We start from the raw sequence: 26,034 nt of genomic DNA on the forward strand, positions 1-26,034 counted from the left end.
GACCAAAGACATTTAAACAAGTCTTTATTTAATCATTAAATATGCAAAACTAACAAATACTACATGCAGGCTGTCATGGTAAATAAATGCAGAATGCAATATGTAACAGTGCAAGTGGTGTGTGATTACTATTACGTGTGTTATGTTATGGGATATGTGATTTACTGTCACATAACAATAACACAATAATAATAACACAAACACAAGTAATAGTAATCACGCAACACATGTGCTGTAAAATGGTACAGATTCAGTTATATTTACCACAGCCAGGTTTACAGTGGCACATTAACATCTGCTAGACAGAGACATTTCCTCTCTGACTGTCGCGTTTCGATTCTACTTACCGGTACAGCACGTGTTAATACTAAATAATATTAATAATAAAAATAAATAAAATATTATAATAATACAATATTAATAATACAATAAATAAAATATAATAATAATAAAAGCTGTTATATCACTTCACCATCTAATGAAACTTTATGCATCTGTTTTCATTGCTTCCCAATTTATTAAAATGCAAACAAACTATTATTCTTTAATTTTATACAAATCATATCTGTCTAAATTAGCGGGGGTGGGGTGCGATCGTGTATTGTCGGGGCTGCTGCTTGCAGATCGAGTTCAGCCTGGCGAGGAGAGCAGGGCAGACCGTGTGCGCATGCACATTAAAGTATCTCTTGGTTGTGTTGGTTATTGTGTGTCAGTTCTCTCTCCTCATGTCTGTCTGTGTTTCTGATGCTCATTTCTTGCCGCACCCGGCACATGTGGAAGAACCGGAGAGAACGCAAAGCGTCCAAATGACGAAAAATACTGCCGTAAAGAGTGCGATTTGTGACACTACGATATAAACGATAGAGCATAATATGAAACGATAGACGTTTTTCTATCGTCATACGATATATATCGTCATATCGCACAGCCCTATTTCACACCTCTTTCCTGTGTTCACAGTAAATATTTCTGTGAAAGATTATAGTTCTTTACATCTTCATTCTTCCTCTCTGCTATTGCATCTTCACCCTTCACCCGTATTTCTCTTCTCTTGCCTCCCAGTAGAGCAGGCACGTGCACAGATAGGCCCCAGGGGTTGCTTGAGCCCCTGCCCCTCAAAATGTTTGTGCACGACTCTGCAGTGGAGGAATGAATATTATAAATGCACAGTTACTTACCACCTATCAGTGCTTCCTTAAGATGATGTCTGTACAGCATCCTCATTTTTTCTTCTGCCTTAGTTTTATTCACAGAAATGCGTGGATTATTTTCCATCACAATCATGTTATTTTGTGATCGTTAAACCATGTATGCATGCCTTGGACAAAGGCGTCGGTTAAATTACTAAATAATAATATCACCTTTTACACCCATGTGATTCTAATGAGTTTGTGAATAAACTATTTACAATTTTAGAAATACAAGTAGTTTTGCGTTAAATTGCACATCAGTAGATTTTCTGCTATAAACAAAGCCACTGAGAGGGGAACTTAAAATAACACTACAAGGCTGTGAGTCTATTAAAGGTTTGTGTCATCTGCGTTCTTTAAATAGATCTCTCCATTCGTATTGCTTGGAATAATGTGCTCATTAGAGCTTAACTCTTGAAGGTATTTGGTTCTTAGGATTGTGATTCTGCCCCATTCATGAATTCAATGCAAAGTTAATGAGACTGATGCATCAATGCAGTGGGAACTTATAGCAAGGACTATTGTGTCCCTTACAGGCTATATATAGGATGAATGGTATTATAATACAGATTGTGTTATTATTAAAAACGACCTACCCACTAAGTCTACTGAAAAAAAAAAGATTGGACAATATGTTGTGGTGAGAAAGTTAAATAGGTAAAGCACAAGTGATTTTGATAACAAATACCAAAATTGTAAGATTTAATCTGCATGTCTTTTTTTTTTTTTTCTTATGTCAATATCATATCAAACCTGTTCAAGTTCCTTCATATTTTTACTGCTATGTTTGTTCTGCCAATACAATTACTTTTATTTTGATTAGTATGTTTATTCTAGTAGTTTAAAGTACACCAGTACAGCACCAATCATCACAAGACACCGTTTATTATTATTAATTATTATTATTATTATTATTATTATTATTATTATTATTATTATTATTATTGCAGTTATACTTATCTGAACATCCTGTTTGTTCAAAGTTACCTTTTTTTGGTGGTGTCTGAAAAAGGATCAGTTAGTGCTTTTCCATCCAACACATCGATTCTGTATTAAATACATGGTGTTAGTTCTAATGAGTTTGACTGTGGTAATACAAATCTTATGTAAAATGAGTAAAACATCAAATCTTGTTGTATGCTTTATTAAACAAGGCCACATCACTTTTCACTTGAATAATTTCCTCTTAACACATTGTTTATGAAGGCGATTCAGCTCCAGTGTGCTTCTCTCCCTCTGGCAGTCATTACCAGACAGTAGTGACTGCTTCATCACATCTTACTGCTTAATTATTGCCTCATCTCTGCTTCATATTTTGTCTTGTTAACAGAGGTGGTCGGGCGAATGTGATGGTAATGTATTCATGCCCAATGAAGCAAGAAAAGATGTGGGTTACCTGACCCTGGAGAGATGTTTCAATGCAGTTTGACATCTTTTTACAAACCAAAAAAAAAAAACATGGAGTCTGTTTTTCATAGAGAAGATGTTTTAACTAAACAGGAAACACATAATTCACATAGGCAGAACTGATGGAGTTGACTTTTAATTTACAGACAACTGGATCATTTTTTTTGAAAGCTATTCACTGATTCTTAAATTCACATTAGCAATGTCTTTTACCTCCAGACCAGTTCTGTTCCAAGGTCTGTTTCCATAGCCAGAATTTCTAAATGTAGTCTAAATTTCCCATGTATAATCTGCACCATTTGTACTTTTAGCAGTAAATATTTATCAATGTGGTCCCAATCTTAAATGTCTACATAGCTCAGCTCCATAGTAACATTAAAGATTAGATTCGAGACTAGGATATGGCTCATGTTAGAATATAATATGTTCATTTGTGACAAATGCTGACAGCATAATGGTAGAAGATTGTGTTGGCCTTTATGTTGAACTCAAATAATAGCTGAGTTAGAAATTGTATTGGGGATACTCATGGGTTATTTAGGATTAATTGTTTGGTTTGATTTGGTCATTACATTTTAGTTGTTTTAATTTTAAGTGATATTTTGGCTAGTTTAGGCCATTAGTCAATATCTTATCAATTCGAGTTTCCCCTTTTTTGATTATTTTGTCAGTTACTGTTTATCATGTTTTATGTGCAAGGTTTCCCAATTCTGTAGACACATGGTATGTACTGTGTTTCCTTATTTAGTGTGTATAACTCTAAACCTGAGAGGTTTTGCAGGAAAAACAACTTTGAGCGTGGGGACATTTAAAAATGTGAAATAGTGAAATTTACATTTAGGGATAACAATAGGAATGGAACAATACTCCAGTGGACCATGGACATAGTAGCAGTACTGTCAACATTCCCATAAGCAGTATTTTGAGAAATTCTGACTCCGCAGAATGGCTTTGTGTTAAAAAAACAAACAAACAAAAATAACCTCTTTTTTTAAATGTACATAGTTTGATATGAGGAGTATTTTAATTGAATCCTCTAGAGGATTTAAAGTATGGTATGATTATTTCTTAGGCTCTTTCTCTGTTCTTCGGCTGTGGAATGAAGCTCCAGGCATTGCCCAGTGGAGAGAGAGGTCAGAAGGGATCTTAGAGCTGTTTCCCATGCCAAAAAAGCCACCTTGTGGCCTCCATAATTAGATTAATAGGAGAACTTTAATTCATAGACACAGGCTTTTCCTGTTGGGAACATAAACATTCTGCAAAGGCTAAGCGAAATTAGCAGTTGGAACTGTTTCAGCATTAGATGAAAGATAAAATATTTCATCTCTGTCAGAGAGGCAGTGTATGGCTTACTTTTAGCAACATGGTTGGCTTGTTTAATCGGCACAGGCAGGTTTAGAGTGTGATACGTTTTTAGACTGCCAATATAGAAGTCCTGGTAAATCCCTAGACCAAGATTACTCATCAGATTGTTCTCCAGATTGCAGTAGCTTTAGATTGTAGATTTAAACAGAGGTCTGACTCTAAAAAGTTGCTGGTTTTAGACCTTTAGTTTGTTGCATTGGCACAACGTTGCTTGCAGGGCGCTACATCAGAACCCACAGATTTCTGCACTGCAAGTCCACGATTTGAAGAAAGTGTGCATCTCTTCACCGACTTTCCCTGATGCAGCCAAACACAGGTTAGATTGGAAGACTGGAGGAGGATTACCCCTTAACTGTTAACTTGCAGAAAAGCAGATTCCTAGAAGAACATGATATCTTCAATAGAAATGGTTGTGACCAGAATGGAATGAAATTGCTTCCACACTGATAAACACTAAGGTGCTCCCTTGGGTTATTACAGTAAGTAGTCACCTGTTACAAATATGTAGAATTAATAATAGTAGAAGCTGTGCACATTTAGTAGATTATTTTAACAAATGTTATATTCCTTCAGTGTCTCCAATAAAAGCTTCATACATTTTATTGCTGGCATTTGGTTTACTTTTAAGTGCACTAATGATTTAGAAAAGTGTTATTGTCAGAGCCAAGGAGACTAAATGTTTATACTTATACATTAAATAAAACAGCCCGGGGAAGGCGTTTACTGGTTCAACAATTTTTAATGGGACTACCAGTATGAATTATGTAATTAGTCATGAAATGACATGACCGAAATATGCGAAACAAAAAAGCAGAACATAAAAGTATTTGGTCACTTTTGTGTCCTGTCAGTGTATTTTTTGCAATCTGAAAAAATATACTTTTTTCAAAGTCTTTTAAGTTATTTGTCTCAGCGGAACCGCCTTCTTTCTTGGTATCATTGCTTTAAGCCTTATTTTTTAAGCCCCTGCAGTATCCTCTGTTGGGTTTAGATCAGGAGACCCAGCTGGCGGTTAAACGTATTTGATCTTTTTTTGTGAGGAACGCGAGAAATCCAGCCATGGCAACACATGTCCTTAACACAAGGGGATGATTTGCTGCTGTAATATTTCTTGATACCCATCCAGCCATAAATTCTGATAGAAAGTGCCAACAGCAGATGTAGATATCCAATCCCAGAACATAACCTAACCAGCGTAGATGCATGGTCTGGGTGGTACGTGCAGCACCGTGTTTTAGCATCTGGGCAGATGCAGTTCAGTTTCGCTATATCACAGTGCAAGGCCTTATCAACTATATCTTGACAGCTTGTGCAGATCTGTTTCTTTTTTCTGTTTAATATCAGTTGTCTAATTTCTGCAAACACCTATAAAAACTTTACTCCTGCCAACTCCCTCTATCAATAACAGCACGCACATCTGCTCTGCTCCTGTTTCTCCGTGTTTCCACGTCGTTACACTCCTTCGGCATTAGCACCAGGTGGCTGCGGTTGGTTATTAAACAAATTACACAATTCTTTTCTGCCCTGCCGAGCTGCTAAATGGTTTCTTCAGGTGTATTTCTTCTAAGTGATAAAAATCCGTTCAAACTCAAGATTGTTATTCAAAAGGATAATTTGTATCAGAATTTGTGAATTATCCTCCCAACAGCTAGAAGTAGGACTAGCTACTGTTATTCTGTATTTTAGGTTAGGTTAGGTTAGATTAGGTTAATACATATTTATTATATAAGAAGTTAGTTTTAGTGTCAGTGTGTGATAAATTGTTCTTCATGTCACCATTACCTATGAAAAGTGAGATATTCAGTTGTTTTCCACATATTTAAAGCAGTGGCCATACCCTTATAATTTGAAACACTCATGATTTTTCAATTATGTTTATAATTCTAACAGCAATTGAAAGGAAAGCGGTGATGTTAAATATCAGATAACATTTTCAATTGTTTGGTCATTTAGGTAAAGTTGTACTTTCAAAACTGGGAGGCACAAACATCTGGGACCTGTATACTGTACTTTAACAAGGGATTTATGTCCCGATTAGAAAGCTACTTACTTTTTTTTTAAGCAGATTAAAGAGTTTTGCTAATCCAGAAATTCTTCAGCAAACATTAATTGATTTATTTTGACTGCTTTCTTTGGCTAATCCGTTGTATTTACTGCAGTTTAGCGTTTGAAGCCTACGCAAGGGATCTGTTCTTCATTGATGGGTAATTCATTTTTATGGTAATAGCTCCTCTTATTATTTTTCTGTGGTTTTAAACTCGATTTTAGGCCCCAGTGCCGAGCTAGCTTCACAGTTGGTCCTTTTGTGTAAATCATTTATCTTTCCGTGGAGGGAGTCGTTCCAGGGCAACTCAGCTGGGGATCACACCACTGTTCGGCCTGTATTCGCCGAGGGGCATGCGCAGCTCTATAATCTGTAATGGTTTAAGTGCTGGATTACATATAAATAATACTTGCATGCTGCCAGAAATGGCAAGGAAATAGCATCCCTGAATATCGTTGTCTTTCATTGCAGTGTAGTCTGTACAGTGCTGCCGATTGCAATGTGTAGGTTGTAGAACGAGGGACAATCTATTTGAGCTGCCCTGAATAAAGTCGTATGCAGTCATCAGGGGACAGACAAAAAAGTGTTGTATGGGAAAGTGTATTCCTTCTTATTATTGTTATGACTATTTACATGGGTTGGGTCTAATAGGGCAAATACACACAAGACCAAGATGTCTGTCCTTTGGCAACACCCTTTGATAACAGAACTGGATTCGACCATGTGACTTCCAGTTCATGTTATGTGTGTGTGTATAATGCCTCTGCCAAAGCAGTGAGCTACTCAATTTGCCATCCCTTTCTCATGACTTCCTTCCCCTGTTGCAACCCTGTGGTCAGTTTCTCTCCGCTTCCCCTTTTTCTTTCTCAACAGCTGCATGGGGGATAGCACGGCAGTGCTAGTGATGAAACTATGTTTAATCTTTTTTGGGAACATTTATTTAATAATTTATTGTGTTTTGATCGTGATGATGATTATTGAACGTGGTATGAGGTAACACAAAAACATGAGGCCTTCTGTGTTTATCTCTCATTAGCAGGACATTTTCCTGGCATGAGTCCTTTAGGTACACTGTTAAATGACTCAGAGTAATATCATGTGCCCTGCTCAGGTATTTAAGAACATAAGAAAAATGACTTATGATATGGGCAAGCCATTATTTAAATGGCTTGTCCATATCATTGTAACACAAATGCTTAATCATATTTATAGATTAATAATAATGCATAAATATATGTATATATTGTTTGGTTTTCATGAGTTTAAACCTAGTTTGGATGCTTTCTCTTTTGTTAGATTATTTTACTGGACAGAGATAAATTGTCAAGCTACAACAGTTACAGAGTTTGTATTATGCATACATATTATGCATAACTGCATTCCTGGTTATATGCATCATTCATGTGTATGCCTATATATGTATAAAATGACTTGAAAACACCTGGGTCTTGTGTCTGATTCCCCTCTGTCCCTATATTCTCACAGACACAGCCTGTTTGTAATAGGCCGATCTTCCTCCAGCAGTGGATAGACAGAGAGTTCAGATATATTAATACATGTACATAGTCTGGCTTCAAATAAGCTTGGTTATTGATGATGGGGAAACCATAAAATCAGTACTTTCTCGTCGATGTGTGCTGTTGTTTGATTAGTGGAACATATCCTGTAATGGCACATATGCTAGATTGTCTACTCCTCATTATTTTTCCATCCAATGAAATCTCCAAGACTGAAGTATTTCCACCTCATTATGAAATGGATAGTTTTTCCCTCCAGTCTTCATCAGTCCTTTTCACTGTAATTATTTTGAGAGATTGTTTTCAGCAGTTCTGTAGTCCAGTGTTGTTTATGGAAAGATCAACTGCTCAGCACATTGCTCTGCTGTGAGTTAATAGTGGGCTGGTTGTCTAGGCAACAGGAAGAGACAGTTTCCATATGCACTACACCGTCGCTATGGAAACAAAGTTTATTTTCTTTTTATAATTTTAGGTTGATTAATTCATAGTTGTTATTGTGTAGCCCCTTTCTTGTTTTCATTGTCAAACAAATTCTGGAGGCTGGGGGTGTTAAAATGCCAAACATCCTTTCCCCTTTAGGAAATGTTGGCATGTGAAGCCAAGTAGTAAAAATGACTTGAAACATTCTCTTCATGGAAGTGAAGAGGTCATGATGGAGGGTTGTATTCCAGCTCAGTCTGTAACACAACTCACAACATCCCACTGCCTACTGGCAGGTTTCCAGCCAACAACACAGGAAACAGAAACTGGCATTCTCCAATGGTTTGTTTCTGTGGTAGTCATTCCATGTATCTATTCCAAGTGTATTTGTACTAGCATGTCCTGAAAATATTCCAGGCTCAGTGTTTAGCAACTGATTTATTGACATTTAAAGAATGCACAATATTTTATTTATTTATATCCGTGTAGTATGAGTCAATTTAAAAAGAATTTCCTGCTGTGGTTTGCAGATTCTATGGTAATCATATATATATATATATATATATATATATATATATATATATATATATAATTATTAAAGACCAAAGACGACATTTTAAGTGAAAGAAAGAGCTGACAAAGCCCCCCCCCCCCAACAAAATTGTCAGCACCCACTACACAACTCATCAGCGTGGATCGCAAAAGTAAAGTGGTGTATCTGCGTACAACAGGTGTGCCACAGAATCACAAGACAGAAAAGTTCATTAATCAATAAATAAGAATAAACTACTGATTAATTAAAACAGAATAAGTTCCTGATGGGATTATAACAAGGAATGTTCTGATATTAACGATAACTGCTGAGCAATTGCTTAATTTAAGCATGAAGCAAACTCCTCTCAGTTCAAGAGTTTAGTACTTTTTGATAACTGCTCATAATAGTTTTTCAATTTCATTTACCCACAGAATTAAGCAGCTGTTTCTCAGATAATGTGATTTATAGTGTTACTATGAAATTAATTGGTAATTTTGCACTCTCCTGTGTTGTATGATAGTTATTGTAATGTAATTATAAGCAATTCATATGGTTTGATTTCTAAATAATTAATTGGTCAAGTTGTTTCAGGAAATCTATTTTATACAGTATGAGTTAGTTTGAGCCATTTCTTTCTGGATCACCATATGGATTTAAAAAAAAATGAAAGTACAGTATTTATGCTTTTATTGCTTTCCCCAAAAGGTATGCAAACACAGACATTGTATATAATACATGCTGTCCACTCCAGTATTTACTTTAAAAGGATAGTGTGTAGTGTGTGGTGTTTTTTTGGTCAACTTTTCCTTCTTGGCAGATATCCACTTAAGGGCATCTGGCTCCTGTATAGTGTGATACCATCATATTTGTTTTTTGTTGCTTTTGTTGTTTTGGCAAGTTTGACAGTTGGGTCAAAGTTGCCGTTTCTGTTTACAGCAGAGTCAGAACAGCATGGTGGAAATTCCCCCCTTTGCTTTATTGAACTCTGTGGGAAAGTCCAAACATAGGTTATGCTTATTGTTTTGGCCCGGTTGCCATTTTTCTTATAAAACATTTTCTCAATTAGAGAGGCTTCCCTTTCAATCTTACTGAGACTCAGAGTGAGATAATTTCTGAAAATATCAGTGTATTTTTACCATTGCATGTTTGATCAGATATACCATTGTAGAGTTTATAAAGCATATTTCATATTTTTCCCCCCATCACCCATACTTCCTCATTTCAAAATGTCTTAAGCAAAAATATCTGTCTTCAAACCAGCAAAAGTAAATGTCTTCTGTTCAGGGCTTGTACAGCATCTACATTTGAAATCTAAAATCATTAGTCCTCCACTCTGAACAGAACAAGTTCATATTTATTGTATTGTAATCCTTACTGCACTTTCGATTAGTCTATTATATTCAATCAAGTAGTCTATTCATAGATTTGTAATGAAATGAAGCCTCTTTTCTGTATGAATCTGCAAGCTTATTAAAACTATTCTGAATGTAATGTTTTTTTCACGATTAACTAAACCAGTATTACAAGCCTTGTTACTTTAAGTAGTAACATTCAAATGGGCAATACATTTCAACTTGTGACTACAGAAGATCGAATATGCTTCGGATCAAATTATCTAACTCAACCACTTTAACAGTTTGCACTGTTGGTGATTGGTCTTCTAGAATGTGCTCATAATCAACCCATCAGATTACTCAGAAATGTAACCAAATATTTATGCTTTGGTCCTGAGTGAAATCACAGACGTTGCGCACAATATTGTTTGCAAATTTACAAAATAAACTTTGTATTTACCTGCTGTGTTGTGATGTAATAATGTTTTATAGATTTACAGCTATACAAATTATCCTTCAAATGCCTTGTGGATGGAGTGTAATAGAGAGAGAGCGAGAGCGAGAAGTACAAAACCTAACAACTAATTGTTATTCAAATGCACCCTACTTTGTATTTAACGGTTTGGTCTTCTTTGTACTACATAGCAAATATGGGTGTTATTCTAAGACCACAAATGCAAAGCTTTCAGTGGCAAAACATGCCACCTGATCTTGTGTGCTTTTCAATGTGTGTTTAATAATTGCTTAATGGAACATTTTACCCCACTTGAACATTTTACTGCTCTCCTCTTTCCACTTTCATTCTTTCATTCAGGGATCCTGAAACACTTTGCCTTTCATTTTGTTTAGAGAATTAAGTGTCACAATGCTAGAAGTGCCCTCCCCAGAGATATACCAGCACTACATTCCTGTCATACATGCATCTTTTTTGAGGTACAGATTTAAGCAACAGTTAAGCCGAACAGGAACCAGTAAAACAAAGACATGAAATTAAGTGTACTAATGTATATTTAAAACACCTATGACTGAATGAATGGAATACTTTCTTTACAGGTCGCATTATATAATTTAATAATACAATATAAAGTGTCTGTATTTGATCAGTTCTTGAAATGGGTTTTAATTTTTTTATATAAAAATGCATATCCTCAGTTTTAAACTGGATGCCAGCAGGATACAAGTTGTATACTATGGGACTACAGTGCTTTAGTGCGCGTCTGTCTCTCAGCCGCTGGGCAGGACTGAAGTTTAAGCATCTGAATTATCTACAATCAATAGAGTGATAAATCGGACTAGGTGCTGGTATTGCTTAATGGTAGTACGGTGATACGCGATCTTCTTCAATTCTTGTGACTAATCGTGCGGACGACGGAAGCTGGCTGTTAGTTTTCATAATGCCAGCTCAGCAAACATGAATCAACTTGAATAATAAGCCTGCTGCATTATATACAAAAGTTTAAGATTTATCTGGAGCAGTCCTGGAAATTAATCGTGTTTGTTGCAGTGGCTTTTCGGATCAGCAAAATCTTTCATCACCCCTTCTTTGCATAGTAGTATCAGGCATCTCTATTGATAAAAAGTTAACATTCAGTTAGTCCGACAACGGTTTGTATGTTGTAACTTCACAGTTGTCAAATGGTTGTCTTTAGCAGTGTGTGTAGTTTTACATTTTTTATTTTATTTGTTGCTTTCTTTTCAGTTTCCTACCTACCTTTTTATTTTTGGGGGGAGTAGATTTTGAATGCACACAGTTCGATATATTGTTTGAAAGCTGGTTCAGGTTGGTTCTGTAGGATAGCCAGTGCCAAACTAAAAGACCAAAACACTCATTCAGTTTCCTTTTCCTTATGAGAGGTAAATTCAAGCACTTACATTACTGTATGTGATGTATGTTTTAGCTGTAGTAAGAAAATATAAGGGAACATGAGTTTGAAACGGTAGGGAAATCGAGACATGGTCCATGGATACATGTGCTTTGAATTTCTAGTGTTTTGAAGTCACTTAACTTTCAATTATGAAAAATAGTGAAGTGTTACACTCTGCCATTTTTAGTTTTCTTCTTCTGGTCAGACAGCAGGTCCCGCTCTTAGGGGCTTGAAACATTTGGAGAGCCCTCCACAGTGGAGTAGGGAAAGCTCCAATGCCAGGTTTGTGAGAGCGTGTATAACAGCCCTTTCGAACGAACAGCCTCTCTGTGAGAATCAGAAAGCCATTCGGTTCCCTGCGTTCTCTTCAACTCTGTGTTTGAATATTTTATGGAGTGGGAGGTCGGGAACAGCTGCCTCGCTCAGCACTGTAAATATGGAGAGGTGTCTAACCTGATCAATAATTCAGCTGCCCCTTTCATCTCAAATGAATTAATATTGATTTAGCTGTTGAAGATCTACATGCCTGTAATTTCCGCCCCTTTGAGCACTCATGGGAGAGTCAAGGAATTACACGCAGTAATATCATTAGTGGATTAATTGGAATAGGTCCTGAGGAAGGCATAGATTGTTTTCCCCAAGGCCAGGTTTCCTGATGGCAAGCATTAACATTTTTGGAGGTGTGGATAGTTGCTGTTTAGATGATGTACTACATTACTGCATCACATTCCTTTACTTTGATTTTGGATGGAAGCCATTTTATTGCCATGTTGATTGAAAGCGATATTTGCACTAATGGGGTGCCTTTCTCATAATGTCCTCCAGATATCACTACACTTAAGCACTATAACCACTTTTTTTGCCTTATTATTCTTCAGCGGTTTCTTGAAAATATTATTGAACGTGTAATATCCCAATAATGTTTGTTTGGTAGAAGACCACCATATATGGCTATGGTATGTATCAGGGGTTATAGGCTCTTTCTCTCTGAATAATAACTTGGATCATAATCCAGAAACTGTTAATAAGGTTTACCAGATATGTGCTATGAACAATAATTACTATGCAAAACACTGGTGCTGTAGTATGAGCTTGCATTTCTTCTGCACACATGTATTCATAGCTGAAAATGAAGTTTACTAGTAGCTTCACATCATTTTTTTTTCGTGGAGGTACCTTAAAGTATATTGCAAGTCTTGCCACATTTTTTTGTACTACTGTTACAAAGCTTAGTAAGGAATTTAGTGCCTGGCCGATTCATCCAGCCTCACATTCTTTAGGTGGATGTACTAAATTCCATGACAAAGTGGTTTGAATTACTGGGATGGTTATATATTCAGTAAAATCTAATCCGAGGTGGGTTGCTTTGATTAAGTGAACCCTACAAGGTTCTCTGTTAGTACTCACTTCTATAGCTCTTCTTTCCACATTTAAAGCGGACATTATAATAAGGAAACAACCATATAAGAAAAGAAAACTGCAATTTTCTGATTTCTTTCTTTGGTTACGCAGATTCTGTCTTGCCTACTTAATGATTTAAAATAGGACTCAGTCTCTGAAATGAAAAACCTTAGTATTTTCTGTGTTTTTTTTAATTTTATTTGCTGTGTTGAAAGCTACCTGAGTGAATGCTAGTGGTTGTCAAAGACCCGTTTGTCTGTAGGTCATGGACAGTGATAATATAATTATTGCATTTTCTAAAGGTACATAAAGTGGTTGGGTTTATTGAAGATAATCACTTAAAGGCCTGGTGAATTTAGAATCTTTACACAAATATCTTTTCCTAGTGCTGCTTTGGCTTTAGTGTGCAATCCATCACGACATCAGGTTAGCATTCTTTAGTCATTTTCTGGTTTTATTTGCCTTCATTCACATGCATGAGGACTCTTCCTTGATCTGACTGAAAGTTATTTATTAGGTAGTCTTGGTTCATTCTGTGTACAGAACAAAAGTTAAGCATGTGAATTTCTGGGTAAATCATTATTAAGGTTTATCACATAATTTTGTTCTATCCCTGAACATTTTCAAGTACTGTCTGTGTATTTAAACAAAGGGAACATTTTACAGCCATTGCAAATGCGTATTAGACACACTTCCTGCAAACCAACATGGCTTTTGTAGCTTTTCTTGTGAATCTTCAAGCATTAGCCCTGCATCCTGAGAATGGTTTGTTGTGGATAGATCTGCACTTGTTTACTTTGACATGAAGACGGCATCTTTTGTTTTGGTAACCGGGTTAGCCTGAGGGACTTGTAGGTTGGCCTCCTTGCTTCTTCAATTCATGTTGTCTCTGAGAATAGCTGCACCTGTGTGACTTAGGGAAGACTCTACCCATTCATTCCACCAACACTTATCATCACAAGATTTCATTTAGGCAGACCCTTAACTATAACGAAGAACAGCAATTAAACAACTTCTTTAACATCAGTCTCCTAATTTTTTCCTGTGTTTCTGCAAGTGGAGACAACGGTTCGGTTGAGAGATGAACGTCGATTTTTTTTTTTTTTTTTTTTTAAATGCTTAAGAAGTTCTGATAGTCATCCTAATAACAAAGAGATCTTAATTATTATATTTAGACAACAGATCCACGCAACACTGTTTGATTGACACTGTTGCACAAATGCGTTACTTTCTGTCACCAGCAGTTAAACGTTGATGCTGTTCAAGATCACCATTAGAGGCAATTTACCCTCGGGCAGGGCTAACAGAGGTGTATTGTTAAGCAATAAGCTGATCTTAAGCACGTATATATCCCAGGAGAGTGTGCAAGCAGAGACTGTGACAAGAAAGACCATGCTTTTTGTTGCTATATTTCATAAATAAAATACAAAGCTGTTTCAGGCTCAGCAGGTTATGCAAATACTACCCTGCAGCGCATGATTTGGACTCAGTCTGTAATTGAAAAGCACAGTCAAAATAAATAAATCATTAAACAACAAGCCTAAGACACTGCTTAAATAAGGATTGAGGTATAGGTAAGGTGGTGGTTTGGTCTATGCTGACAAAAAAACAGTATATTTTTGGACTGTTCACTGAATAAGAAATAATCAGGTTTGAGCTGGTATTGAAAGGTTACGTGGACATCACAAACACAGACTAAAGACAAGAATAAAATGCAAACTGAAATTTTCCATCAAGACCATTGTTTATCTATCCCTTCAACTTCCACTTTGCAACTGATTGCCCTTCGAAAGGAGAAGCCCTTAGTGAGCCTTACCAGAAAAAAATAAAACAAATATGTATTCCATTCTGCACTTATATAATTATATTGCAAAAAGGTGTAATTGACCTTAAGAAAAGTCATGATCTGAAACATTCCCTTAGCTTGTGAAATATATTCTTATAGGGAAATGGGCTTTGGGGACATTGGAACAGTTTTTATTGCTTTTATCCGGTTGTGTTTTACTCAGCATTTGATGTCAGTTTCTGTTTTGTTACACACTGCTAGAATGCGTAGAGGTGGGGGATGGGGAGAATTGATAGACATTTTGTGTATAATGAGAGAAAATGTATGTCTGTTTGTGGGAGTGTTTTGGTTTTTGTAAGTGGCTAGGGAATAGTTAATTAACTTGGTATAAGTGTATTTCCTGGCAGGAAGCAGAGATTATTTGTTCCAGGAAGAATTGAACCTCAGACATGTCAATAGGCAGGGCCTGGCTTTAATTGTTAGGGGGTTTGGACCTTTGGTTCTTGAATGTCGTGTTCAGGAAAACAACCGGAGACGGAAGCTGGGTTGATTTTCTCGAATCATGGCAAATTAATTATGTATATGCTCGATCAGGGCATAGTTGAGCACAGAATAATAATTGCAAGGATGCTGGTATTTAAATGAGAATTATATTTTCCCTCCGTGTTCATTTTCTCACAAGGAGAATGCGTCATATTCTCCTGTTGAGGTGCCTTACGTGGGTTTTAGAAATCCGAAAGGTACCGCGAAGGCTGGAGTTGTTTTTAAACTGCTAATACTATTAATACATTTATGAAGTTGTAAAGCTATTAAGTGTAAGTAGTAGCTCATTTTAATGTTGATATTATTTGAAACTGTCGAAGAAACTCCCTCTTTGGCATTTATCATTTAGAGCAAATGTACACTAAAGAGACTCACATAGATGTTTATACTAATCTAATTGCTAAAGGGCCAGTTTTATTTTAATTAAATACCAGGGATTTTAAAGGACACCCATAAGATTTGTAGAGAAGCCTGAAATTCCTTTTTCTGGTGTTTTTAATTTCTCAGGTTATTGGTTCCTCTCACCCTGGAAATTAGACATGAAGTCAGATTAAAACAAAAAGGGCTCCACACTTCTTACGTCTACAATATCACCCCCTGCTCTTCACCCTTAGTTTTTTGTTCCCAGAGCTATTTTTGTGTGTACCACAGTGCATGCTTTCCAAATATTCTGTGTAGCTGCAGAGTAAAAGCATGTCTATTTTAACCATATGGCTGTTGACTCTGCTTATGCCTAATGGTGATCATGCTGGGAAAGATGTTTTGATATATATTATTTAGCAACATTTGTGAAAAAAATATTTCCATTAGGTCTACAATGCATATCTTCCGTTGAAGGCCCTATGGTTGTGGCACTGTCCTGCTGCTTTCACTACATGATTACACCCTTCAGTTTTTGTGCCTAATTTACTCTGCACAGCTGTCTATCTATAAACAGTCATCCAGCCAATGAACATTGACTTGCTTCTGTATGTGTTTACTGTGTTAAAAACAAGTCCTGCAGACACTGAACTAAGGAGGCGGTGTCCTTCTCAGGCTTAATTGAGTGAACTACAATGTTTTGTTTACACTGCAGCTAAAAAGAAAAAACAGGATGTTGATGATGATTTCTCTTCAGGTGAATCATAGAATACATCCATCAATTTTAAACGTCACACAAGAAGAGCATCATAGTAGCAGGAGCAATGTCTCAACACATTGGTATTACCTGCGTAATCTTTCTGAGGTCAGACCTATTTGCCTTCCTCTGTTATGTAACAGGATAGTCTCCTTCAAACTGCTTGTCAATGCAGCAATACATTCAATTTTCTAATTGCCAAATATATGTATTAAATGCTTAGCTGTGTAGAGGATGCCAGTGTGTAAACTTTAGTTATTATGCCTTACAACAGAGATTGAGCTTAATTTGTAAATGGTTAAAAGGTCATACTTTTAAATCATGTGGACCATTTAAAAAAAAAAAAAGATCAACCTTTGGAACAAAGGGTGGGACTATGATCTTTTGTGTTTATATTCAACAAGGAAGGGAAAGATCTTTGAAATGCATATCATATTTTTAAACAATATCCCCCTTTCCCCCCCCATAAATCACCCTGTTTAGGAGTAATCCATATACATATATATATATATATATATATATATATATATATATATATATATATATATATATATATACACTCACCTAAAGGATTATTAGGAACACCATACTAATACTGTGTTTGACCCCCTTTCGCCTTCAGAACTGCCTTAATTCTACGTGGCATTGATTCAACAAGGTGCTGAAAGCATTCTTTAGAAATGTTGGCCCATACTGATAGGATAGCATCTTGCAGTTGATGGAGATTTGTGGGATGCACATCCAGGGCACGAAGCTCCCGTTCCACCACATCCCAAAGATGCTCTATTGGGTTGAGATCTGGTGACTGTGGGGGCCAGTTTAGTACAGTGAACTCATTGTCATGTTCAAGAAACCAATTTGAAATGATTCGACCTTTGTGACATGGTGCATTATCCTGCTGGAAGTAGCCATCAGAGGATGGGTACATGGTGGTCATAAAGGGATGGACATGGTCAGAAACAATGCTCAGGTAGGCCGTGGCATTTAAACGATGCCCAATTGGCACTAAGGGGCCTAAAGTGTGCCAAGAAAACATCCCCCACACCATTACACCACCACCACCAGCCTGCACAGTGGTAACAAGGCATGATGGATCCATGTTCTCATTCTGTTTACGCCAAATTCTGACTCTACCATCTGAATGTCTCAACAGAAATCGAGACTCATCAGACCAGGCAACATTTTTCCAGTCTTCAACTGTCCAATTTTGGTGAGCTTGTGCAAATTGTAGCCTCTTTTTCCTATTTGTAGTGGAGATGAGTGGTACCCGGTGGGGTCTTCTGCTGTTGTAGCTCATCCGCCTCAAGGTTGTACGTGTTGTGGCTTCACAAATGCTTTGCTGCATACCTCGGTTGTAACGAGTGGTTATTTCAGTCAAAGTTGCTCTTCTATCAGCTTGAATCAGTCGGCCCATTCTCCTCTGACCTCTAGCATCAACAAGGCATTTTCGCCCACAGGACTGCCGCATACTGGATGTTTTTCCCTTTTCACACCATTCTTTGTAAACCCTAGAAATGGTTGTGCGTGAAAATCCCAGTAACTGAGCAGATTGTGAAATACTCAGACCGGCCCGTCTGGCACCAACAACCATGCCACGCTCAAAATTGCTTAAATCACCTTTCTTTCCCATTCAGACATTCAGTTTGGAGTTCAGGAGATTGTCTTGACCAGGACCACACCCCTAAATGCATTGAAGCAACTGCCATGTGATTGGTTGGTTAGATAATTGCATCAATGAGAAATTGAACAGGTGTTCCTAATAATCCTTTAGGTGAGTGTATATGTGTGTGTGTGTGTGTGTGTGACTTCTGCATAAATGTATGCTGCAGTACTCCATTCTTATCTCGGGTAAACAAGACAAACAAAGTGCACATCCACAGGGACGGTCATAAATCCTGGCGATGGGTTAATATTTAAAGCACCAATCACACGCACCCTCTCTCTGAGGGCAGCCTTTGTATTATCCCTCTGTTGTCATGGTTTCTAGCTCAACCATGAAGATAGTTCTAAAACTAGTTTTGTCACTTTAACCATTTTATGTCCTGAGTTGGAAAAAAATATGATTAGGTTATTAATATTATTTATAATGACAGGAATACAAAGCATCCAATGAAACTTGCTATTTGGAGAATTGTTCCCTGACAGGGATCATTAAATATATATCTTGCTGTTTGTTAAGCTATTTGTTACATGGAAGAGGTTTTTGCTAAATCTGTTCTTATTGTTGGAAAGATGCAGGCATAACATCTGTGGAGTTAATCAAAACATACAGAATGCATTCAGTTAGTTCAGAGCCTGGTTGTTGACTGCAAACCTCAGACTACTGGGGCCATTTGTAGTTTGATGGGAGTGTGTGGTCAGGGATAATATAAATAAATAAATAAATAAATAATAATAATTAAAAAAAAAACATTAAATAAGGAACTCCCCAGCTCTTTTTTTAAATGTAGTTTTGCGTTTCTTCTGTTTTTTGATTTATGATTGAGGAAAGATTTATATCTACTCTGGAATGGCCGTGAATGTGATTGAAACCCGAAATAGTGAACTTTAAAATATATTTTTATAATGTTTTAATGTTTCATGCTTATTTTGCTGATTTGGGATGGTCTTCAAAATGCACAGTTCTTTGGAGGGGGATATCACCGTCATTGTTGAGCTTCAGTACTTTTGATTTTACTTGTTTTTTCTTGATATATTCAGCTTGTTGTTTTTATTTATTTTTATTTTATTGTAATCATAATGTTTTCAGATACAATCCTGTGTCTGTATATATAACTGGGGGAGAATAGAATACCTTGTTTAACACAGTGAATTTGTTTAGCAGTTGATCCAGGTTTATTCCTGTGCAGGATTTCAGATATGACCTTTTGTATGTGACTGAGGTCAATATGCCATCTATTGAACATGCTGACACCTGAGAGAGGGAATGATGAGAGGTTTGTCTCTGAGAGCTTTACTGATAATGCAGGAGGGTGGTGGACAGGGACAGCTTTACTTCAGAGATTAGAGACAACACAATAACCCTTTATGATGGGCTATGACAGAGTCCTGGTAATAGTGATTATTATTAACACTACGCTTTGAGTATATAGAGCTAAGATGTTGCCTGTTCCAGTCAAACTTTTAAATTGTAGTCAGCTTTATTGACACAAATTACATGTTTTGATTATGAAAGCTGCTAATAAACATTATTTGGTTTGTGTCAAACCTAATACAACATTGGTTATCTAACTATTATCCCTCAGCGTTTCCTCTGCTGATATAATTGACTCGTACTTATGTTCAGTTATGTGTATCTATTTCAAAAATGGATTGACCTTTACAGAAATAGACATTTTTAGGCGACTTAATTAATGGTGGGTTTTCAATCACGAAAATGTTATGTAAGTGGACCTTTGTGTTTGTATAGAAGTAGGTTGTGTAAACAGCTGTAAGAAAAACAATTTCCAAGTATTCTTGTGAATCATCACCGAATGGTTTCGGTAACTAATGATCTGTGAGGTAACCTGGTGTCAACTTAAGGTTTGTTTCTTTTTTGTAATGGTTGCTTTGTAATAAACATCATATGCTCCCAGTACATCTTCTGTTTTGTCAATTGATCATATGTGTAATCCTATGTTTAGTAGACTTATCCTGGAAATTACAGCAGAGAAAGGGTTATATGCAGTATGATTCAGATTGATTCAGATTTGCATGAATGGAAAGCTATGACACAGTCATAGCAAGATCATAGATTGACTTCTTAAGAGAAGTATCCCTTAGGCATAAACAGAATGATTTAAAGAACGATAAAATAAATCAGCAGCTTACCTTTTAAAAAAAGAAACCTGAGAGCATACAAAACAATAAAGAATGGAACATCTGATTAAAACAAATATTTCATATCAGTTGATTAAAAAAGGTAACGATTCACTTTTTATATGTTGTATATACAAAACACAGTGCTGTAGTGTTAATTAAAAAACACATTTATAAAGCATTGTATTGTCATTTAATTAAATTAGATAACCGTTGTTTTAGGGTTCTGTTGGAGCCTTTTGCATGTTTTCATTTAATTGTACAAATGTGATTCATATGATAAGTATGGGTGCATCATGGTATTGTCTGTGTCAATATGTAAACCACTTGGCTTAGAATTGCAGATCGTTCTGCATATTCTATGTGTTATGGTATGACATGAGATAATCTATTTTCAGGAAGCTATCAATGTTCTTTGTGTAGGAAAATGTTTAATATTAAATCAAAACAATTGTTTAATGTATGAAAATTCCCTGCTATATACCCCACTAATCTGATGTGCTGTATAATTTATTCTGATAGTAGGCCCTATGAATAACATTAAGTAAATGAAGAACGTGAAATGTGGCAGACTCAGTATTAAGATTACGGACGGTGGTCAGTGCCGAAGTCATTGTGGGATGGTCATTATCCAGTGAGAGGCCAGACGGGGGTCAATGCATTTATTTCAGGAAACCCAGAATGTGTTAAAGCCTTGTGTGTCTCGCAATCTCTCTGAAGCACAGCGATGGCTTGTTTTAATTAAACATGGTCTCATGGCAACAATAAAGCACATTACCAGGGGAGAGCCTTCCGTTTTCAAAAAATTTACTTCACATCTGGAAATGAGACTGGATTTCTTTTTCCTTGCAAACAGCAAGGTTTTTCAAATCTCTTTTAATAAAAATGGTACAGTAATACACTGTTAACACCCCTGAAATAAAACCAGATTGAATTTTTTTTTTTTTATGCAATGTATGTTGAGTACTATGGAAAATGCATAAATTCCACCATAGAATGAATAAAAATCGAAGCCTAGTAGTTTTATGTATTCTTTGCTATATGGAATGCTGCCAACTGCACTCAAAACAAGGTTTGAATGAATGGAATGCATATTCTTGATAAACTGAAATTAAACATACCCGTAGACATACGTATTGAGAAATATGCAATACTCTGTAAAACCTGTGTTACTGAAAATAGCAAATTAAAGGTGTGCAAACCTTTTGGTCTCATTATTTAATGACTGACCTTCCAGCTCATCCTTTGTGTGTGTATTAATGGATATTGCATTAGCCTTCAGATGTGGCCCCTGTCCCGTGGTAGAGATTAGTGAGTTTAGGATTATGTTCTCACATTGCAAGACCTGGGCTGTCCAAACTGCCTCTACCTAGAAATTAATTTTATTCAATTGTTCAAGGCCAAAAAAAGTTGGGCTGAATGAAGATTGTTGTTTTATTACTTAAGCCCCATTCACACTGAAATGCCGGAAAATTGACGGCAAGGATCCATTCACACAGAAAACAGATTGCTCGCAAGAGTGCTTTAGCCATAGGACCGAGACAATACAGAAGCCTGTGGATTCGGGAGAGCAGACCCAGACCCATATTCTGGACGTGTTTGTACAAGTTCGATCATTTCCCTGTTTTGCCAGTTTCCTTCCATTGTGTTTACTGGGCTATTGGTTCCAACCAGGGCAGCGGTTCGGTTTGGAGAACTATTCAGGAGGGAAAGGCAAATGATACGTCAATCTAGGTGCATTTATGCACAATGCCCAGTTCATCAGGTTGTATGGTTGTGTGTTTTTGCGTTGTGGTCACTGGACCCAGTGATCACAGAGCATTTGAACCAGTGAACCCAGTATGAGACTTGGCTCTCTCATGGTTGTGTGACGAGAGGCATTGTGTGGGGTCTTGACACACGGCAGCAAAGTTAAATCAACTGCGAGAAATCAAATGAGAAAAAAGCATGACTACACATTGTGTATACAGATCTGCGATTGATTGATTGCTCAAAACAACTTATTTTCTTTTTCTTTTTTTTTTAAAGTTTGACATTACTGCATTAAAATAAAATTTAAATAATTCAAAACAAACTACCATCAGTGTCACTGTAATGCAGTCTAAAGGCTCGTTCACACTAGAGGTTTGTTTCGTATTTAGATGCGGTTCGTTTTTTTTTGGAGAAGAGTGTGAAGAACACATTTTGATTGACCGAAACGAACCGAGACAATGAAAGAGTTGGCAAAATAACTGAGTTCAGTTCAATTGGAAAACTTGAATGTGGTCTCGGTTCTTTAAAAAAGAAAATGAACTCCATATTTCACCCAAAAGCGTGTACAGTACCGGTTAAGATGATACGTGCATTTGTATTTGTTCATTTACTTAACGGTAACATCCGTAATCTGACAACAATTGGATATTAGGGTATATTCATCAACGTTGTTACAAAGTTATATCTCATTTTTTTCTAAATGGAAAATAATGCAAATTAAAGTAGCGTACAATTTTATCTAAAGATGCTGATGTCATTTTTCAATAATTTCAAACTTATTTGTACTTTGTTTGTGTGAGAAAATAATTATCAGAAATAACAAATTGCTATAAAAACCCTTCATTTAATGTATTATGTAAAGTAGCACTATATGTTTGGTATGGCAGTAGCAGTAAAATATTCCTCGTTGGATATTTAGGGGACGTCACACTGTGTTATTGTATATAGGTAAAACAATCACCATTCGGCAGCGCAACGTGCACTGTTTATAATATTCACAAGTATAGTGGCATGTTGTTGTGTTCAATAACTACATACAGCATGTATATTGGATGCATTCATGATACAGACAATCATCACAGATTCTGAAACTGAATTGCTTTGCCGGTCAGATCTGTGCACATTCTGCACAACATGAAGGCGCCCATGTATTATTTGGTTGTATCAGAAGTAAGAAAGAACGTAAGAACATTTTTGACCCACCTGCTAATCTAAAGTACAAACCTGTATATCAGAGAGTTGCCACAATCTGGAACAAACTACCCAGCGATGTGGTTGAAGCTGAAAGTTTGGGAACATTTAAAAAAAGACTGGATAGGATCCTTGGATCACTTAGTTATTAAGGGACACCAAACGAGCACGATGGGTCGAATGGCCTCCTCTCGTTTGTAAACCTTCTCATGTTCTTATGTTCTTATAACATAGTGGCTACATGTACAATTAGAAGAAAGTAGCATCATACTCAAAATTACGTCACACCTGGGTACAGTTTTGTATTTGTTGATTAGCAGATGGGTCAAAGGTTTGATTTAATCCCAGCTTGGGGATGGAATTTGTGTCCTTGGATTGCTTCTTAAATCTGTATTTTTTCTAAGACTTTTAATTTTAAAGGGAGTGTCATGACAGAAAGATGGCATTTCAGGTTGTTTAATAACATTGTGTATCAAGGCCCAAGCTGTTATGGAATGAGTAATGAAAAAGAAATTAAGTCCAGGGCAATCAGGTGTGACACTAGTCCTGTCACTTATAATTTTTGTATATATCGCAGTGTAAATGATGGTTAAGAGACTGCAGTTGATAAAACATCCTTCTGTCAGAGTAAAAGAATGATGGCATGAGCTCTTAATAAATTAAGCCATCCCATTTTGCAAGTGCAGCAATTTAAGAGGTTGCAAATTGATTTGGGCACACGTAGGATGAAACCGTTTGGCAAAGAGAAGGACAGGTTCACATTTATACAGCTCCCACAACATTAAACACTGCGCTGGGTCTAATCTGTAACTTAATACTGTCTTATCTTTTTGAGCAAGATGATTGTATTATTTAAATGGCTACACAATGAATTGTTGAGTTGTATTTTACTTTTAAACAGTTAAGATAAGTAGATATACCAGGAATAGAAGGAAAAATTAAATTGTTGGGCTCTGTGATTAGTTGGCCGTGTACAACAGGCAGTCGATAGATATCTAAGCCTATAACATCATTCCTCAGAAAATAGTTTTATATTGTGCTCTCGATTTGTCACAGATTTAATTTGTTACCTATGTACATTGACTTGGATCAAGATAGTAGGTGAAATGTGTCCAGGAGATTGTGGAGGGCTGTGTACTCACCTGAGGGCAGTGTCATGTGCTGACAGAATCAATGAAACTAATAAGAACATGTTTTGTTTTTAGTTTCCCCCCCACGATTGTTTGGCCTCAGACTCTGTGCTCAGCAGAGCCTTACAGTAAAGCATTTTATTGGATTTCTCATCCTAGTTTGCCAGTAGGATTCACTTCACATCAGTGTACCGTGTAGCCTATTTCAAAGACCATACTTTTTGAAATTAATTAAACTTAAAGGTCAGTAACTATAGAGCCTATATGTTTTTTATTGTGGTTATTTTATTTATGTCAAATGTTTATGTGTAGCCTAACTTATACATATTATAAAATGTTATTAATGTTAAATAAAATAAGTGTTTTGCTGGCATACCAATGTATTGTGAATACTATAGTCCTATACTCTCTATAGTCCTACAAACATATGTACTAAGTTGGTAACATTTGATATATTCTTCCAATCTGTCAAAACTTGACTCTAAAACTTATTAGGTTCATCTCAGAGGTTTGGCTTTGTCACCACATCACTCGGATTTTGCTGCTGTGTCTCTACGTAGGGCCAGTGTCTCTGGGAGACCCGTCTAATTTTTGTTTTGTTTGTTTTCTCCAAGAACCTTTCATGTTCTTTTCCTGTCAAATTGTGTGTGTGTGTGTGTGTGTGTGTGTGTGTGTGTGTGTGTGTGTGTGTGTGTGTGTGTGTGTGTGTATGCGTATGAGATGAATGGGTTTACCTTCCCTTTTTTCCCCATTATCACTGCAGTATATCCTCTTTTTTTGAAAATGTTTGGTTTAGTATCACAAGCAGGGGCATCGCAAGGGGGTAGGCATCCTAGGCAATTGCCTGGGGCCCCGGGCTGAGGGGGGGCCCCCAAATGGCAAACCCCCCCAACTTGTTCCCCCCCCCGCTCTCATGGAAATAAACTCCGCTGCACCCCCCCTAGCTTTCACGGAAGAAAACTCCGCTGCACCCCCCCCCCCAGCATCACCGTCTGGAATTATTTTGCCTGGGGCCCCCACATACCCTAGGATCGCCTCTGATCATGAGGTATCCAAAATGGCCACCTTGAAAGCCTCAATTATATAAGAGCTAGGTGCCATGTCTGCAGACCAAAATGGCCACTGACCTTTGATTTGAGGGGTCCAAAAATTGTGAATTAAATAATATTTATTTATATTTTGATGATGAGGATAAATGTTTAATCTGATCTTTGACCCATCCATTAGTGGCAAACTACAAACCTATACGTCATAGTGGTTATATCTATGAGTAGATGAAAGCTCAAAACTGAAGCTGCCAATGATTAGAGTATTAGCAAAGTTTTGATTTTAATCCATGCATTGGTTGGCTAGAGATGCAGTATTTACGAAGACCTCTTGTCCAAAAGTTAAACTTACTTCAATAATTATTTTGGAAACATGCTGTAATACTTCTGTTAACAAATATACAAATACTTTTGATATATGTTATATTTGAAAAGTGTCCACATCTTTGTAGATAATAAATCCTCACAGCTATTATATGGCCAGTTATCAGGTGCTCATGTATTGTTAATGAAAATCAGATACAATTAAATAATTGTTCACTGCCAGGGAACATCATGCAAGTTTGAAAGAAGGCCAGTGGATGCTTTCTAAG

General features: G+C 36.7%; 1 protein-coding gene across 1 annotated transcript in view; it reads left to right on the forward strand.

Annotated features, from left to right (window-relative positions):
- The window catches only part of camk1b (calcium/calmodulin-dependent protein kinase Ib), a 56,446-nt gene that overhangs the window by 11,486 nt on the left and 18,926 nt on the right, over positions 1-26,034 (forward strand). The window lies entirely within an intron of this gene.

The sequence above is a fragment of the Amia ocellicauda genome, chromosome 3 (assembly GCF_036373705.1).
Source record: "Amia ocellicauda isolate fAmiCal2 chromosome 3, fAmiCal2.hap1, whole genome shotgun sequence".
Taxonomy (NCBI): Eukaryota; Metazoa; Chordata; class Actinopteri; order Amiiformes; family Amiidae; genus Amia; species Amia ocellicauda.